This window comes from Mus caroli, chromosome 4, assembly GCF_900094665.2.
Source record: "Mus caroli chromosome 4, CAROLI_EIJ_v1.1, whole genome shotgun sequence".
In the NCBI taxonomy this organism is placed as follows: Eukaryota; Metazoa; Chordata; class Mammalia; order Rodentia; family Muridae; genus Mus; species Mus caroli.
The window spans coordinates 37,489,103-37,501,287 of NC_034573.1; the positions used below are offsets into that span (position 1 = coordinate 37,489,103).

Below are 12,185 nucleotides of genomic sequence, written 5' to 3' on the forward strand. Positions count from 1 at the left end.
TAACTACAAGGAGAGCCTTTTCCAGGTGGCAAATCTGGAGCTTGGGAGGGCAGATACCTGCCCCATGTGACCCAGCACATCAGAGGAAACATCTAGAAGGAAAGCTGTGTTTCTCTCCTTGGGGCAGCCTGCTGCGATCCTGGGCACTCCAGCCTCCAGAGGGAGCTGAGCTCAGACACCTCTGTCACCAGCGATCAAATCTGGTTGTCTCTGGGGCTGCGCTGTTATGCCTGGTGATCAGCAAGATTGTTTGTGCCTTGAGTGACCCAGAAGGAATGTATTGACTGAGTTCACACCCTGGCTCCTTAAGGCAGCCGGCGTTCCCTGAAGTGGCTGTGAGTCAGGCAGAACTGGGAGGTGAGGGAGCCGTGGTTCCTCTGTGCTCATCTGATGTTTTGCACCTCAGCATTCCTACCTGACGTGTGACACATTTTTATCATTCTCCATCCGTCTGCTGTGCGATGAGTTGCTTCATTAGGCAAGTCTAGAGCTATTTACACGAGCTGCCCAGCTGTCTGCTTCCTGTCAGCCTGGTGGGGCAGGGAGGTGATGGAGATAGCCTTGGGGCTCCTCTTGGCTGTAGTCGGCTTATATACGGATACTGGGACCCCGCTATAGGCCTTGAGGAAGAAGTGACGTGGGCGCTGGCTTCTGGCCAGACAGCTGGCTTCTTGGTGGCTCTAGCCAGTGGTGTGCTGTCGGAACGCAGCCCTGCTGGCACAAATTTCTAAGAAATCTGATGTTCCTATTGGAAACCATGCAAATCAGAGTCGGACAGTCTCAGCCTGTTCTTTGTCCCATGCCCTATAATATTCTCCCAAGTATTCCTTTTCTTCCTCTCGTCAGCACATGCAGCACTAGCCTGTAACTTGTGACAAGGTCAAACTTGGGAATGTTGAGTGGGGATCTTCCCTGACTTTGTTCTGATCACTTCAATACAACCAGCATGTGCATATGCGCGTGTGCGCGTGCATGTAAGTCCTGACCAAGACAGCTCATTAGCTCTTCCTGACTGAGAGGAGTGCTCTGGGCAGCAGCTATCAGTTTGAGGTCCGTGCGATCCCACAGACTTGGGACTAGCCGCCTGTTCGAGACATCTGCCTCTTCCACTTACCTGTCTGCTAAAGCCAAACTGTTTTCCACAAAGCCAGCTTCCTCCAGAACTCAATTTAGCAACCTGGGCTAGCCTGAGGCCACTCCTACATTTGGCCAGTAACCAGTAGAACTTGATACCGACGCCGGAGTGTTAAAAATAAACACGCAGTACAGTTCTGTCTTAATCCACGGCCATCAGAGCTGCTATTATTAGTCTGTAGGCCAAACAGGCAGCTGTGATGTGCACACAACAGCCTGGAGAGACCTCTCCTGCCATCTTGGGATCAGACAGCTCCTCCCCTTGGCCGAGCACGCATGAGAAGTACGTCATTCTGGGAACGTGTTAGAGCAGGTAACGCTAGAGATAGGATGGATGGAGAGGTGAATGGAGAGTCCAGGGAAGCCGGCCAGCGTAGATGTGATGGACACGGGATCAAGGACCCAGTCTTCGTGCAGGGAGAAAGGGAAGGGGGCATGACTGTTCTTCCATCTCCCTGGTCTGTTTTTGGTATTTGAGACAGTGTCTCTCAGTCCAGACCAGCCTGGAACTTGCTGTGTGGCTGAGGACGGCCTGCCTCTCTGTAGCGCTAGGATACCAGTGTGCATCACCCTGCCAGCTTAAGCCTTTGGCTGCTGGAAGACTTGCCCACAAGTGCCTTAGACCTAAAGGCTTCAGATTTTTCTGGAAACTGGGAAGAGAGAAAAGAAACAACCACACTAGTCCACCACACAGACGGAATAACAGTAGTGCCATATTGCCGAGCACGTACGTGCTCTCCGCCTTAGTTCTTCCTTCAGCCTCTGAGGGAATGTCACAGCAGTTTACAGTCTGAGGTTGGGCATTGTTGACTGATTTCCCAGAGTTCCAGGGCTTTGGCAAGCCATGTGTCAGATTGGAACCTCTGCCATCGTTGTTACAGAAATTCCTTGCTCTGTACAGTTCAGAACCTAACCCCTTGAATCCTCAGGACAGAACCCAACAAGTGGCCAAGAGCAAAACTTACGCCAACCTTGGTCTTGTAACTAAAGCAGATACCATTGCAGTGTCTTTGCTGATACTACAAAGGTCGTCCCCAGCGTTCTCCCCAAACTCAGAGAGCTGGTGCCATCTAAACTCTACTGGAAAATAAGGCAGATCCCGGAAAGTCCCAGAGCCCCTGTCCCCACTGCTGAGAAGATGGCCAGACTGGAATCTGGTTCCCTTGGGCAGTGAGCCTGAGATGGCAGTCACACTGGGGGGTGGGTGGGGAGGGGGTTAGGGGGAGGTGCACTGGAGATTTCCTTGAAAGGCATGGAGGCTTCCCTCTGCTCTCTCCCCCACCTCCCCCACGCGGGTCCCACACATGGTGTGTGTAATTCAATCTGGATTCCTCTCATAGCCCCTTCTCTGTGCACATGTGCCCTTTTATTTACAGCTCTGGACAAGCCGATTGGCTAGCCGCCGTCTGGGAGGAGGGGGAGCAGAGAACACTGGGATGTGGTTTCCCAGAGCCTGGGATCCAGGAGGCACTGTCAAAGGATTAGCAAGGTGTTGACCACACTGGGTAGTGGAGAAGCAGCTCAGGGGCCTCATTTGATCTGGCCGCCTTACTCTCCTGCTCGTTAGTACTTAAGAACTTTCTCCAAGCAAAGCAGGCCACACTGGGCTTCAGTACCCCCTGTTCCTGCCTTGGTGGTTTCTGGCCTCCTGACTTCTGCTTCCTGCATTGGGAGACTTTATCCTGAGGCCTCATTGACTGCCGAACCCCTCCTCTGAAGAGCTCAGTCTGTCAAGGTAGGACTTGAGTCTTGCCAAGTCTCCTGATGCCCTCCTTTAACCTGTGCTTGGAAGAAAGAGGACTTGCAGCGGGTTCTCAGTCTCCAGAGACATCGCTGGGACATCGGAAGCTGGCACTAGAGAGTGAGGAAGGCATGTCTGCCCACACATTCAGGCTAGGATGCTGAGGGCCTGAAGGTGCCTGTTTACTCACCCTGCCCGGGAACCTTCCCTGGGGTCAGGATTTGGATTTGGTTTACTTTATAATTATCCTGAAAGGGACCACAAAAGTGACCAGGTGCTGGAAGCTGAGCTAAGGAAGGGTGACGGGCTGATGGAGAAAGCCGTACACGCTGGCTAGATCGGTAGAAAAGACGGAGTTTTCTAGGTAAAATCCCTTCCCTGCAACAAGAGACTCTGGAGCAAAGCTAAGATTATTATTGAGTTTTTATGAAACAAAGAAAATTGACTCTTGGTCAGTGCCCAATGTGGTTTGTTCTATCCTGGGTGTAATTGCCCAGGGCTGAGGTCTCCATTCACTGATTGGGACCTTGGGAGCTCTAGTCACTGAGGAGACTAAGGGGCTTGAAACCAACCGGGTGTGAGGTCTGCCGTGGTTTCTGTCGGTGATGGTTTAAAGCTGCCTGTACATTGTCGGTTCATATAGGAGCAGACAGACTTGGGGGAAGGAAAGTATAGCCACACCAGGTTGTCCTGTTCGGCTACAGAGCCAGGCCTTTTGCCGAGTGTTTGACTTATAGAGGTGGCGACATACACGAGCCCAAAGCAGAACAACTTCTGTGCTTCGAAAGAGGACGCTATATTCGGGAGGTCTAATGAAGAAGCAGCTGGGGTGTCTGGGACAGCCCTTCCAGAACACTCCCAGCATTCTGGCCAGCCTTGTTTGGAGTCCAAAATAACGCGAAACCAGTTACGAACAGTAAGTATCCCTGTCAGCTAGGAGCAGCTACACTCCGCCAGACGACCTTGGGGCGTTGGCTACCCTTCCCTTTGTAAAAGCAGACTCTCCGAGGTCATGGCCAGGTGTGCTCAGACATCTGGCAGCTTGTTTATTCTCCTTTTAACTTAGTCACCGGCACCCCGGTCAACGACAGCTACAGTTCTTAAATCAGCAAATTCTTTGAGCGTGTCTCATATATTTCCTATAGGAAAGTCGGCACCTTCATTTAATCTCACGGTCTCTGAAAACACAGAACCTCACAGCCAGGGAAGGTGGTTCTTTTATAAACAGTTGATTTAGGAGCCATGAAGAAAGATGACTTGTTTTGAATGGTTTTGTAGGTGTTTTTGTGTGTACATATGTGGAAGAATGCACGTGTGCATATGCACGTAGAGGCCAGAGATCCGTCTCGGGTGTGTTCCTCAGTCACAGCAAGGTGAAGACCTTATTGTTCTGAGGCAGGGTTTCTACTGAACGTGGGAGCTAGACTGTCACAGCAAGCCCCAGGGGTCCTCTTCGTTCCCTGACTCAGGAATTGCAGACCATCAAGCTTGCCCTAGCACATACATGTGCAGATCTGAATCTGGGCTCTCAGACTCGCATGTCACTGACTGGGGGGTCTTGCAGCCACCAGAGTTGATTTCTGCCAGCTAACCATTTCTTTCACGATTCGTATTCCTTTCTGTCTTTTGTTTTGTTTTGTTTTGTTTGTTTTGTTTAGAAACAGGGTTTCTCTGTGTAGTCCTGGCTGTCCTGGAACTCACACTGTAGACCAGGCTGGACTCGAACTCAGAAATTTGCCTGCCTCTGCCTCCCAAGTGCTGGGATTAAAGGCGTGCGCCACCACTGCCCGGCACGATTCGTATTCCTAAGTACTACCAAACCATGTTCAGTCCTAACTTTGCCTTTAACCAGATGTTTCTGGATTTTTTTTTTTCCCTTTAAGGAGCATAATCCCTCCGAGTTGTAGTCAGAGTCCCCACAATCGGGAAAGAAAGTTGTCGAACATGGGGGTTTAGCGTCCCATCTTCAACCAGGAGCAGATCAGTTTGGTGCATTAAGGCTGGCAAAAAAATGTTGAAACCCTCGTTCTGACACTGGTATCACTTCCCCAATCATGGTGCTGCCCTGGCCACCCCAGAGCCGTATTGGCAATGATCTTAATAAAACTATGAGACCCTTACCTTAGATAACGATTCCAGAGCACCCCCACAGTACCTTGTACAGAGTAGGAGTCATGTAGATGCCCGCAGTGCGACCTTGGAGGTGGCTTGCTTGGTAGAGTACTAACCCTGTGAACATGAGTCTCTGAGTTCAAACCCTTAGCACCTGTGTAAAGGCTGAACCCAGTGGCGTGCCTGTAACCCCGAAAGTAGAGGAGGCAGAGACAGGCGGGTCACTGTGACTTGCTGACTAGCCCTAATTTTGCTCGACTTGGTGACATGTGAGCGTGCACCCACCAAACCCTGCACACAAACACAAATGCATACAGCGTTCATACAGAGACTGTAAGGTCTTGGGATAGCCAGCAGGTTGGTTCTATAGGTAAGGGTGCTTGCCACCAAGACTGACAACCTGGGTTTAATTCTTGGAGTCCACACAAGGGTAGAGGAGAACTGACTCCTTGAAAGCTGTCCTCCGGCCTCCGTATGTACTCATGGCACATGTGTGCCCACACCCCCCCCCAAATGTAAAAGAAAAATGCTTCTAGATCAGGATGCTTCTAGATCAGGAAAATACAGTTTATCATAATTTATTTTGATTTGTCTTAATATGAGCATTTGCTATTAGATCAGTCATACAGTTTGAGGTGACATATGGCCAAATGCGGGTTATTGCTGAATGGAATAACAGAAACAGAAGTACTCCCTTATTTCCAAATAAGTTCCTTGAGGCGAAAGGTCAGCAGAGTAACCTTATTGGGAAAGGTCAGGGACAAAGATATACTGAGACGACACAGTCCTCGATTCTATCCCTCTTTGAAACAGGGTCCTGCGATGTAATCCAGACTGACCACAAACTCGCAACGAAAGTAGATGCCCCTCAGCTTCCCAGACGCTAGGGTCCCAGACGCTAGGCTCACTATACCTGGCTCCCTGGGCACCAGACATGCAGTAGGGCTGGGTAGTAAGTAACAGCATGATCTGTGGTGTGCTAAACTGAAGGAATCATGGAGTGTGTGTCGCTAGCTCTGCAGACTCGGGGTCATCTGCCTCACAGATGTTTTCGGGACAAAGACCCTGGGCCCAGAGTTCTCATGGGAATCCGGTAGTGAGTCCTCCATGCACTTGATCACAAATGGCACTGCTTAACCTACAGCAAGCCCCAGAAATAGTCTCTATCAGCTCCAGAAAAGGCCAGCGCCCCATACCTTGTAAGCTCCTCCCTTTCCCGGCTTCTCTTCTTCACTGTTTGCTACTCTGTAGGACCAGGGGCTGTGGATCCTCAAGCGAGTCAAGGTTAGACCTCTGTAATTCAGCTCAGGTCAGCATGAAGTCAGGAAACACACAGGTCTCATGAGGCGGGGAAGACGCAAGAACGGAAGTAGATGAACGTGAAGGCGCGCACCTGGAACCCCAGCGCTGCCTCCCAAGGCTTCTTGAGACCTGAAATCCAGAGTCTTCCTGGCGGAGTCGAGATAGCATAGTCAGCCACCATACCACGGGTTCTACGTCCCACAGATTCAACCAACCATGGAGGAGAAATATTCAGGGGAGGAGAGCTTGCCTGGGACACATAAAGCCCTCAGTTCAATTGGAAATTGTGTTGGGGGAGTAAAGGAAACAGTTCAGAGCAAAACCAAATAAATTCGCATGACTCAGTGGGAACCACAGCGCTGACCAGGAAGGTGGCTGGTTGGTGGTTGGTTTGGTTTGGTTTTGTGGAGTTTTTGAGACAGGGTCTCTCTATGTAGTTCTGGCCACCCTAGAATTCTCTATGTAGACCAGGCTGGCCTTCAACTCGCAGACATCTGCTTGCCTCCACCTCCCAAGCGCTGGGATTAGAGGCATGTGCTGCCATGGTTATCCTGAAAGCTGCTGTCTTGGAGGGTGGCATCAGTGAGCATCAGTGAGCATCGACAGATTCCACTTACACGCCTGGCTCGTGTATGGTCTGCTACTGCGCCGTTATCCTCACAAAATGGCCCAGAACCTGAGCGAGGAAGAGGCAGGGAGTTCAGAAGGTCCACAGTCGAAGTGAAGGCTCTAAGAACCCAGTCCCTTTCCTTTGCCTGCCTTCCTGTGGGAGAAGGAGCTTTCCAGACTCTGCCTGGTTAAAGGGAATCGACTTCCTTACAACCCTGGTCGAACCCAAGTCAGCAAGAACCAAAAACTGATGTGACAGGCTCAGCTCCGCTTAAACTTAAACGGTTAGACCCCCTGAAGAGCCGGGAGGCCAGCTGAGCCCTGGGTTAGGGAGGTGGCCTGCAGCTACCCAGACTTGGAGCATCAGAGCCACCTGCTCAGAGAAGGCCCAGGGGCCTTCCTTCAGAAGCCTACCCTGAGGAACCCTGGGAACCCAGCACTGAGATTGGGCCTTGTGAAAAAGGCCGGTGTAGTTTGGCTGGTGGAGTGCTGATCTGTCGCTGGGAATATTGTTTTGTTTTGTGTAGCCTCTGGGTGGGACTTCCAAAATCTCCTTCCAGGATGACCCTCCACCCTTCCACCCTAACCCAGCTGGAAACCTAACAAAAAAGCTGGGAAACACGTAGTCATTCAGTTGCCTGGGGGGGGGGGGGGGNGGGGGGGGGCTTCTAGCCAAGGTCGGAAAGGAGCGGCCTGAGAAGGGAAGGAAGGAAGGAAGCGCCCAGGCTCTGCCCAGACTTCTCCCAACACTCAGGACCCAGGAGAAGCTAGGCTCAGCTCTCCCTGTTTTTTTTTTGTTGTTGTTGTTGTTGTTGTTGTTTTGTTTTTTTTTGTTTTTTTTTCTGCTGTCTGGAAAGTCTCTGTCTTCCAGCACCTACTGCCCCCTGTGGCTGACTTCTCTCTCTACGCCCCTCCCCCAGGCTAACAGGCCGAAGGGACCGACCTGGAACTGAGTGGCTGCACTGTGGGCTTGCCTGCTCCTTTCCCTCCCCATCCCTCCCCCTTAGTAGCAACGTCACCGCAGCCCAGCCGCCGTGGCAGCAGCAAGAAGACAGGCTGAGATTGCGCAGCCTCCCTGCATTAGCTCGGGATGCCATTGTACTAACACAAATCACATCTCAGGGTATCAGCCCGGTCCCCCTTGTGCGATCTCAAGGACCAGCAATTCAGCTGCGATTGTCGAGGTAGGGCGCGGCGGGCGTGCAAAAGAAGCGGGAGCCACCAGGTCCAGCTTGAGGCTCCTTGCAGAGGTATGGCTCTGGGGTGGGGGGTGGGAGGTCACTGCTTGGCAGAGGCCGGATCAGCATCAGCATCTGGGCTCCGGCTTCTGAAGGGTGGCTTTGTCTTTCGGAAAGGGAGAGTGACAGCAAGCGGAGAAAAACTCATCTGCATGCATGCATGGGCCGGGCAAGAAAGAGGTTTGGGCTGATGCTCTCTGTGCTGCTTGGTCAAGAAGCAAGATCCTTTTCTGTCTTTCTGTCTTTCTGTCTTTCTTCCTTTCTTTCTTTCTATCTGGGTATTTCTGATGAAGCTGCTGTAGCTGCAGTTGTCAAATCTGGACACAAAGGCTGAATGGGTGGAGACCCCTCCCTCCACAGCTCGTGGAAGTTTATGCTGAAAACCATGCAGAAATCTATGCATTCTTATCCAGAAGGTTGGGTGGCTTTTCCTCCCCACACATGCATACTTGTATGCACACAGACATATCCATTGTAGACGCTGCCAGGCTCCGGGATTGGTTGCAGTAAGAATGAATGCAAATGCCCTACAGCGTATGGAAAGAGGGACGTTGCGATGCTGAAGGCACCTGACCTCTTATGTTATACTCAGCCCTGCTCTACAGAGCAGCTTCCTAGCAGGAAGGGACCTAAGCACCACCATGCCGCCCTCCTCCCTTCGTCCTGCCCTAGAGAAGACTGTCAGCCCCACAGAGGCTCTCCAAAGGACCTCAGGTCAAGGTCAGATCACTAAAGTATAACAATGAGTGCCTTTGCCTCCCTCCCTGCTAGCTCTGAAGAAACCAGAAAAGAAGCAACTAGGTACTGTGACCAACAGAGGGATGCTGTTGGTGAACAAAGACAGGAAGCGTCCTTCTGGAGTTGTCTTGCCCGTAGGCAAACAGATCCTTAGCCCTGTTTCCACCATTCACCCCGGTAGTCACTTGGAGACTAGACAGGAGTTGTACAATGTGTGACTGAGCATTTTGGAAGTGTCCTGAGAGTAGGTTAGTTCCCAGCAAGCCAAGAACTGTGAACAGCACAGTGGAGCAAGGGGGAAGTGTCGTGAGAACCATGAATGGGCCAGGATGAGGTAGAAGCCTGGGAACTGTGGCCTGAAGGGCAGGAAACAGGATTGATCAATGTGAGAACATGGGGCGAAAGGGGCCGCGGGTTCAGACTAGTTGATAGAGCTTATATAAGTGGTCACTGCAGTGCGCGCCATGGAATAATAGGAAACAGGTGTGTGAGGGTGATGGCCAGACCTGAGGGAGAGGACTGGCCTCAAGCCCTTGAGAATGAGTGGTAGTAGACACCCTTGAGAGGGGACGTGCCCAGGCTTGGAGCCATTTCAGCTGTGATTGGGAGTGAGCTACCCATACCCTATGGCCTTGGTTTCCTTGTGTGTTAAATCTGTATCATGACACACATCTCTAATATCAGTACTCAGGAGACAGAGGCAGGCAGATCTCTGAGTTCAAGGCCGGCCTCAGCTACAGAGCCAGTTCTAGGTCAGTCAGGGCGGGCTATACAGAGAGACCCTGTCTCAAAAATAAGCAAGCAAGCCCTCGCCATGAAAATGCCTGTGACTCTATGGGGATGTTTAGATGGAACTGGAGACTCCCTGCATCTGTACGCCTAGATGTCACATCTTCCTGCTGGCTGAGCCACTACTCTGCCTACAGAGTTAGATTTAGGTAGGAGGCTCGTCTTCCCTGGGAGCTTCCTCCTCTTCATTTAATTAGGAACAACACGTGCGAAGGAGTTCACTCATCTCAGAGTGCTCTTCACCTACGGCCACAGTGTTACATTCACTCCCAGGGAAGAAGTCGCAGATGTACTCGTGCGTGTTTTCTGCGGTGTTTGAGGCAAAGTCAAATGGCTTATTACATCATTCCTCTTTGTGTTGTTTGAGTCAGACTCAGTAGCCCAGGTTAGTTTGACTGTAGCTCAGACTGGCCTTGAACTCCTAACCTTTCTCCCTACCCTACAGATGCTGGGGTTATGGGGGTCACCTCCCCAGCTCCCATTTCATTCCTTTTTTTTAATGTCCAAAAAATTAGGGCTCCTAATTTTTATTATTAATTTTATTGTTTGCTCACTTATTTATAAAACTCTGGCCCTGAGCTGTGTCTCCAGGTCCCTTTTTCTGATTTAAAAAAAAAAAAATGTATGTGGCTGTTTTGCCTGGATGTATCTATGAACCCTAGGGGGAAATCTAATATTGTATGTAAAGAGAATCCCCCTACTTACAGAAAACTATTATTTATGTACATGGTATGTATTATCTATAGATGGAACAGAAAAAAACGAAAATCATCCAGAATTGCTCAATAGAGATCTGCACTATGAATATTTTGTTGTATTTCCCATGCATATAAACATAAAAATTAATAAAAATAACTTAGAAAAAGACCATATCTATACAGTTCATCTTCTATCTGCTCTGTAAGTCAGTGCTCAGATCACCACATTGGCATTGTTTTGAGCCACAGTCTCACTGTGCACCCAGTCTGGCTATGAATCCGGGGCTGGAGAAACTCGTCTACCTCAGCCTTCCAAGGAGCTGGGACCACAGGACCTCACCACACTCAGCTAATAGCATAGGGTTGCTTAAGTCACACACACACACACAGTGCACACATACACACACCACGGGCCCATGCACACATTTTTGGGGGTGGGCAGGGTTTCAAAAGGCATGCACCACACCTAACTGTATATTTTCAATTAATGGATCCTTGTTGGAATGTTAGAGTCTTGTCATCCTTGTTACCTTCATAGCGTGTAGTCTGTTTGTGGGTATGTGGGGGTGTGTATTACACATATGCACACATATGTGAGACCCAATATTCTTGTAAAGGAGATACTCGGAAGTAAGGGGGAATTGTCTTGTTTTCTCTTATATCAAAGCATCCTAAAAAACCCCATCCATTGATCATGTCACTAAGCCATTGTTCCCCATTCCCCATTTTGTTCTTACTTTATTTCTGCAAATGCCCATCCCCTCTACCACCCCCCAGCAGACTTTATGTCTCACTCCTCTTCCCAGAACCATAATCTTCTGTGGGTTTTGTTTTTGTTTTTTGAGACAAGATCTCTCTATGTAGCCTTGGCTAGCCTGGTATAGCCACATTCTCAATACAGTTGATAAACCAGTCTGTTCACTGTGTAACTGTTGCCAGTGTCTAATAGCAGTGCATTTTTATCACCCCACAGAGGTCCTCCATAACCATTAAGCAGTTGTCCCACACCCCCCAGCCCTTGGCAGCTGCTGATCTGCCTTCCGTGTCAGCTGGTTTTCCTGCCTTAGACATTTCAAATCAGCAGGCGTGGTGGCGCACACCTTTAATCCCAGCACTCAGGAGGCAGAGGCAGGCGGATTTCTGAGTTCAAGGCCAGCCTGGTCTACAGAGTCAGTTCCAGTACAGCCAGAGCTACACAGAGAAACCCTGTCTCAAAAAAAAAAAAAAAAAAAAAAAAAAAAACAAAAAAAAAACATTTCATGTAAGTCATATACCACACAAAGGAGTCATTTGTGACGGAATACCATCTTGTAAGGCTCATTCATGTTGCAGCATGTTCTAGTGACTCAAGCTTTTATTGCCAAATAATAGCCCACCACATGCATACATGGCGTTTGTGCTCCTTTTTACCTGGTACAGAACATACTTAGTCATTCATCAGCTTTGGGGTCTCGCCGTGGTCTTGGTTACCGTGCATGCTGCTGTGAGCACGTTTATAGTGGCTTCTATGTGGCCGACTTCTCCCTCCCCTCTGAGTTCAGTCCTAGAGGTGGGGTTGCTGGGTCTTGTGGGCCAGTCTGTGTAAGATTCTGAGGGACGGTCAGACGATTTTTCAAGGGCCTGTACCATTACAGTGCCGCAGCCACCTGTGAGGGTTGTAATCTCCGTGCTGTCACCAAGCTTCTGGTTGCTGTGTTGTTTTGGTTTGGGGGCCCTGTTGGGAGAGCAGTGGTATCTCACTGGGGTCCTTCCTTCTCTCTCTCTCTTTCTTTCTTTCTTTCTTTCTTTCTTTCTTTCTTTCTCTCTCTCTCTCTCTTTTTTTTT

General features: G+C 50.0%; 1 protein-coding gene across 4 annotated transcripts in view; it reads left to right on the plus strand.

Moving 5' to 3' along the window:
- Rusc2 (RUN and SH3 domain containing 2) overlaps positions 1 to 12,185 on the plus strand; it is a 46,489-nt gene that overhangs the window by 17,326 nt on the left and 16,978 nt on the right. Inside the window, exon 1 of one of the 4 annotated variants that reach the window (XM_029475905.1) lies at positions 2,388 to 3,791. The exons of 2 other annotated variants lie outside the window; for them this stretch is intronic. The gene's annotated coding sequence lies outside the window, so the exon portion shown is untranslated. Of the gene's footprint in view, positions 1 to 2,387; positions 3,792 to 7,590; positions 8,149 to 12,185 lie in introns of those variants that run through there. One more of the 4 variants, XM_029475904.1, reaches the window with a different exon arrangement.